Source organism: Montipora capricornis, chromosome 1 (assembly GCF_036669925.1).
Source record: "Montipora capricornis isolate CH-2021 chromosome 1, ASM3666992v2, whole genome shotgun sequence".
NCBI classification, from domain to species: domain Eukaryota; kingdom Metazoa; phylum Cnidaria; class Anthozoa; order Scleractinia; family Acroporidae; genus Montipora; species Montipora capricornis.
Genome location: NC_090883.1, coordinates 22,009,902 through 22,017,401, shown reverse-complemented (window position 1 = coordinate 22,017,401; position 7,500 = coordinate 22,009,902).

Here is a 7,500-nt window from a genome sequence, read left to right as displayed (position 1 = left end):
AGCAACAAATCAACGGATTAAGAAACGAGTTAATCAGAAGTAAAGTTCGAGTCATTCCTTTTACAAGATGTATTTTGTTCGCAAATTCTGATAAGAATTCTCCAATTGCAAGGAACAAAGCTCCGGATAAGAAGCTCAGTCCAACAGCAGTGACTACTAACACCGTTGTCTTTAGCGCTCAATCTTCTTTCCTTCTAGAATCTTTCTACATCTTTCTGCATAAGGCATTGAGATTTGCTCATGATCTTTTTATGCCAGCGGGTCTCAGAGTATAGGAAAACATATTAAGAAGAAGAAAAGAAAATTACACACGCAATTGGGACATGAGAAGCCAATATGCTAACAGCCCTGTACGACACAAAGCGCTATATAACCAACAGAAAAAAATGATGATTTAATGTTGCTTTTCGTCAGAACATAGTGGGTAGCGATAGGGAAATTTGATTGCTACCAGTCCCTCGAAAACAACTGCCATGAGATGAAGACACGACAAGCGAGCTAACAAGCCAAAGCAGAATATTTGAAACTCGTAGAGGACTGCAAAAGTGTATCCGGTACCCACAAATAGGTTTATGTTCCTTGGCTGAGACGTGAGACTGGTCAAGAAGTCATGATCAGTGACTGCCAAATATGCCAAGAGAATGTTTGCCTTGTTCTAAGACTGGTTTGGGGATCGGGGGTGGCGCAGTGGTGAGAGCACTCGCCTGCCACCAATGTGGCCCGCGTTCGATTCCCGGTCCCAACGTCATATGTGGTTTGAGTTTTTTGTTGGTTCTCTCCTTGCTCCGAGAGGTTTTTCTCCGAGTACTTCGGTTTTCTCCTCTCCTCGAAAATCAACACTGCCAAATTTCAGTTCGATCCGCAATGCACGGACACAAATTGAACGAGCTCTTGAGTGCTCATAAGGTGTGCGGTAGGTAAACAAATTCATTTGCGTTTCCACTTCATTTGGATTTTCCATTTATAGCAATTCATCAGCAACACATTTAGTCCAACTGTGAATGGACAGATGATAATTATGCTAATGATTATAAAAGTCTTTTGGTTCTTCTTTCGTAGTACAATTCATCTCTTTGGGTATGTTTGTTAAATTTGAGGCAGTAAAGTTTGCCATTTTACTATACCAGACAGTATGCAATGCGAATCTCCGCGTACTAGGTAAGTGTTGCTTTCCAGTTATAGCAATTGAAGAATCACCTCATTGGACAGGAGATTAAACATTAAATACTAAAATTCATGTCTTAATTCTAAGGAAGAAAAACAAGAGATGTTGTAAAAAGTCAATAAACCTGCAACATTTCCCAGCTTTCTTTAAATAGCACTGAAAAATATCAATGGAGGAAAAACAGAATCTTACATTTCTATAGAGATTTTACAGTTCCAAGTGTCAAATGCATGTTTCAGAAAGATTTACATATGCGAATAAAAGTAGCCTCTTTTCCCCTTTACAAAGTAAATATAAACCTAGAGGGCTTAGGAAAACCCAAAACTTCGCCTGTCTCAAGCAATCTTTCCCAGAGAAAAGGAAGGAGCTGCAATACATTTGTTCAGTCCATGTGTTGCCAAATGTGTAAACCTCAGAATTTAATAAATTAATCGTTCCTTTCTCATTTTCGATCATTCGCTACCCCATTTAAAGCCGTTAAAGTTTCTGTATTAAATCTGTATTACTTTTAGTGCATTTCTTACTGTTCTCATTAGGGTTAGGGTTAGGTACTTTACATCTAGGGTCGGCAAACTTGTTCAATTAAATTAGATGTCACTTAAACATTCAATTTTCTATACCATTAAACAGCGTTTCAGTAAAAGCAATTCGTCAAACAGTGAACATTAAACCTCCAGGCTTCTGAGAACTCTTACGGCCATTGCATAAAATAAAATAAGAAAACACATCTAAGCCCTGCTAGAAGCTTTTTAAGTTCCAAACCCAGCCTTGTGCAAATACACAGCCATTGCATAAGAACAACACTAATCTAAGCCCTGCTAAAAGCTTTTTAAGTTCCAAACCCAGCCTTGTACAGATAGACAGCCATTGTATAAAAACAACACACATCTAAGCCCAGCTAGAAACTTTAAGTCCCAAACCCAGCCTTTTACAAATACACGGCCATTTCATAACAACAACACGCATCTAAGCCCTGCTAGAAGCTTTTTAAGTTCCAAACCCAGCCTTGTGCAAATACACAGCCATTGCATAAGAACAACACTAATCTAAGCCCTGCTAAAAGCTTTTTAAGTTCCAAACCCAGCCTTGTACAGATAGACAGCCATTGTATAAAAACAACACGCATTTAAGCCGTGCTAGAAACTTTAAGTCCCAAACCCAGCCTTTTACAAATACACGGCCATTGCATAACAACAACATGCATCTAAGCCCTGCTAGAAACTTTAAGTTCTAAACCTAGCACTTTACAAATAGACGGCCATTGCATAAGAACAACACGAATCTAAGCCCTGCTAAAAGCTTTTTAAGTTCCAAACCCAGCCTTGTACAAATAGACGGCCTTTGCATAAAACAACACACATTTAAGCCGTGCTAGAAACTTTAAGTCCCAAACCCAGCCTTTTACAAATACACGGTCATTGCATAACAACAAAACACATCTAAGCCCTGCTAGAAGCTTTTTAAGTTCCAAACCCAGCCTTGTGCAAATACACAGCCATTGCATAAGAACAACACTAATCTAAGCCCTGCTAAAAGCTTTTTAAGTTCCAAACCCAGCCTTGTACAGATAGACAGCCATTGTATAAAAACAACACGCATCTAAGCCCTGCTAAAAGCTTTTTAAGTTTCAAACTTAGCCTTTTACAAATAGAGGTCCTTTAGATTAATTTACGTACTTTGCTGTCTCAATGTAGTCAACATCTTTCAATTTATTTTAAGCTAAAAAGAAAGGAAAGTAGGCGCTCAAGTGGGATGCACTGATCAAACCGAGCAGGCAACTGGTAGCGGCCTTAAAGAAATATCCCAGAATCTGTCAAAAAATTCCTTGTAACAGTTCACAAATGTACAGACCTGAAACTACCTCGGCCCGGTCTCCCCTCACAATGTTTTTTGTACTCGAGTTTCTGAGCCCATTTAGCAAAACAACTTTGTGGGAGGGCAAAGTAGTGCTAATTGTTTCTACAATTTTGTCCAAGGCTGTAGTTGGTATTGATATTACGAGTGTCGTATCAGCCCAAACCACTTCCTTCATTTTTGCAGTTCAGACCAGTTTGTAAGTCAGTCCGAGTACAGCACAGAGGGTGTCATTAAACGTATATCTGTTGTGAGAAGACGGTAAAAGCACAATAAGTCAGTAGAACGACTGCAAAAGTCATATTGGGTTACGAGACTTGAAGGCAGTTCTGAAATTACAGCCAAAAAGTGTAATAACTTGTTTTGACTACAGTTGATATTTGCATTTGTCAAGGTAAAGATAAGTAGGGTAGTATAAAGAGGCTTTTTAATTCAAGAGAGAACATTTCTGTATTTTAAGTAAATGTTAAGGTCAGACTTGTCGGTCGCAAAAAAAGATCAAATGTTTTCAGTGATATCGGTAAAATACGTTTCGCGGGAAGTAGTAGTTCATTTTGATTGACAGCATATGTTGCATATGTAGACTATCGGAGCGCTTTTCGCGGGAAACATGACATAATTGTTCTCGCTCGCAAGCGTTTGAGGTATTTGTATAAACAAGCATCATATTTTACTTTTTGTGGCATTAAATCGTATTTTAAGAAAGTATTAGGCAGTAAGGACCCACAAACCACGTGAATACCCGAGGTATGGTGCTATCAATAACAAAAAGAGAACATAGTAGCCTGCGAACAGGCTCCCGGCGAGGATGGAAAAAGGCATTCGGCGAGCGCGAAGTAAAGAATTTGGAGAGCGAAGCGATCGTCGCGGGACTAAGAACACAGCCGAAGGATCACAGAAAGGGAAGATTAGCGGAATTAAGACAAAGAACTTTATATAATCAGAACTGGCCTGACGAAGCCTGCTCGCGTGCAGAGAGAGAGAGAGAGAGAGAGAGAGAGAGAGAGACTCCAAAAACATGCGTCAAGAATCCGAACAATATTGGGCACAATAAAGCTGGAGGAGCACTAGAACTTGTGAGAGATCAAAAGCTGTGACCGGAAAAGCAGTAGCGTCCTCTGACTGGCCAATTATGGGAAAGGTGATGGGGCGGAGTTACAAAAGGCTTTTCTTAAACATTACTTTTGCCTTGAAGATAACAATGTGAAGATTGCAACTCAAAGGCGCTTTGCCTCCTTGCAATCAAATTTTGATAGTAGCTGGATAAACCTATTTCCAACACTGAACCAGTTTTGGGGAATTTTACAATTCGAAATATTTTTCCCTGAGTGCCTGTTTCCTCGCTCAAAGTTTTTAGTTAGTGCTCTTGATAGTACATATACTCTGACAAGACAGGCAGAGCATTTTCTTTAATAACAAATGAGATATTCCAGTAGAAAGGGTTGGGATATCTTCGCCGTAATCGGAAAGTGCTACATCCGTTTCTCTGAAGACACCCCTGAAGGTACACGGTAATAACCATAAGAACGTCTCTTGCTTTGGTCTCAATTAATTCCAGTAAATTTAACAAAATAATTTGAATTTCTAATTTTGAAAATTTGAAATATTTTGCCAGTCATTTAATATGAAGATTCTATCCAATTCAAAAAGAATTACAAACTAAATTTTCGAGGGATCATTCGTTGCTATTAGTACTACGGTAGTTTTCACACGTTGTGATACCTTTCATGAAATAGATTACAACGACGGTATGAAAGCTGTATTAGGTACTAATGGCTTAAATAGAAATCAACACTTAACCTTTAGTGAAACCAGGCGATCGACACCAGAAATTGTTTCGTGTACCTCCGATTTCGGGAAACAAAGGAAGGAAACACATCATAATTAAGTAAAGTACGATCGTCCGGGTGAGTGTAGTCCTGAGACTGGACTGTTTGAGATGATATTGACTGACTTTTGGACCACCTGAGCGGAAGTCATCTTCAGAGTCAAGTGATTTGTGTAACGTCAGTAGATAGTATATGAACTCCGGTCGTAGATGTCATTGATCAACTTATTCTAGATGTGACAATGACCATGACATGTGGATGACGTAGAATGAACTTGTGGCCACTAAAACATGCCGTTATATTTTCTATTTACAAAAACTACCCAATGATAACAAACGCTACAATTTGTGGATTCGAGGAAAAACAAACGGTCCTCATTTTATAACGTGGTCTGCCCTGCAAGGGGCATCCCACGTAAAATCGAAGTGTCACTGTCGTTACTCGTGGATATAAAAGTTACCACAGTTGTTTTAAATTGGCAGGCTCAACGTTTCTTTATGCATTAGTCAGTGTGATATAACAGGTGGAAAATTAACAATTATTCTTTGAAATGGAGGTGAATAGTGGCAAAATATTCTCCCACTATTCACCGAGATCGAAGAGAATAATTGTTTTAGTATATACTCACTCAGTGATCTTAACAACATTTGCAGAAAAAAACCATCCAAAGTCGATTTCATTGACATCTCAATTCATGCGTGGAAAACGTGCAAGCGGCAAAAAGCATTCGCGGAAGTGTTTACAGAAGCTTCAAACATGGCAAATCTAAATAACCTTCGTTAAAATGCTCGTCACAAACAGCAAAATGGTCATTTAACACCGTTTAAATCAGGAATCTAAATCAAAGGGATGCTTGTTAAAATATTTTCACCGTTCGATCAAAGTTTTAGAGGTTCATTTGAAATTCACTTCTGAATAATTGTTGACATTGTTAGCACTGCTGATTTCATAACCTGAAATACTGTCATTATAATAATGTAACTGAACTGGTGAAACATAGAGTCTTTCATCTAGATGTCCAATTTTAATAACAGTAGTTCCCAGTTGTCCGCTTATAGGACTGATAACAGTTACTGGTGCCGGCCCCTCAATGGATTCATTTATACGTATTGCAACATTTAATGCATGGGAAACTGCTTGTACAATAAGTGCATCACACCATGTATGTTTCTGTGACAACACACCCACAATTGCTCTGTCATGGGTCTAATAAATCTTTGACGGTTGTTTATTATGTGTTCAACTCCAGCAGCATGCACGTTCATGTGATAGGAAGGATCATTATATAACTGGTGGGCAACACAAGAAAAGAAGCACGAACCATCTGAGGTACATTCTTGTGTCTTCAAGTTAGAGTAATCACGTATGTGGTGTCATGAAAATACGAGTTTTTTACTAAGTTGCCAGTATGGCAATCCCATTCGGAAAATGGGTGGAATTTCTTTGTTTTCCTTTTTTTTTTCCGTGTTGGTAAAAGCCTTTCCCCTCACTCCCCTGCCAAGTGGTGTCTTTGTGCATAGAGTCTTCTGTGCGTATTTTGTCGGTTTGATGGGGTAGTCGAAATGCTGCCTTCCTAGCTTATGAGCCAGCAGGTCCATCCCTTGGATGGCATACTAGTCCATTGCAGGGTTACCCCCAACATTTCGCCGGTACCCATTTATACATCTGAGTGGAGAGAGGCACCGTGAGAGTGAAGTGTCCTACCCAAAAACACAATACATTGTCCCAGGCCAGGACCCGAACCCGGACCACTCGATCCGGAGTCCAGCACTCTAAACCATGAGGTCACCGTGCCTCCCAAAAATGCGTAGCTTTCTCTGGTAGACACAGGAGAACAAATAATTAACCTGCAATGGCGTCAAAAGTCATTGTAACGCGAAAGGCGTCTTAGTGTATCTTTAAACAAAATATACCCTTATTGCGCGCAAAAATGGAACGTCAATTGGATAAACAAGACAGGCGGTGAAAAATAAATATCTGGAATCTTAAAAGCGACAAGTATTGGGCTTTGACAACAATCGTTCGCCCGTGGAGCCGTAATCTAGTGAGCTGTATTGTTAATATTTTACCAAGTGTGGTGTTATGTACAACACTGAAACCAAATGGAAAATTATCTGGGAACTTCTGGGTTCAACAAACACGGAGAAGGAATCGAACACCTTAAGTGGATCTGTGATCTCTGTTGTCTGGTTATTTGTATTACTTTGTACTCAACTCTGCACAGTCTTCAGGGAAAAAATATATTTGGAAATGTGACAACCAAGAATTATTTGAAAGAAAGCTTGTCGTCTATTTTTTGCGATAATTCGCAAGTCTGTTTTTGTATCTCATAGATGTTTAGATTTACAATTACATGGCCGCTCAACCTCGTGATGGTGTTGATAGTTCACCCTGGAGTCAAAATAGATACGTTTCTCAAGAACCCGACAAAGAAGGTTTCCTGACCCGACAGATGAAATGTAAATATTCATTTAAATATTACATCAAAATTAAAAAAAACAAAGACGGAAGTTTCTTGGCTAAAAGGTACGTTGTTTTACCCTGAAAACGACGAACGATTAACATTCTTTCCCGTAGTTCATTCAGTTGACACAAGGTGATCCCGTGCACCTTTATGGTTGCCGAGCACGTAATCAATTTCTTCCTTTTGAC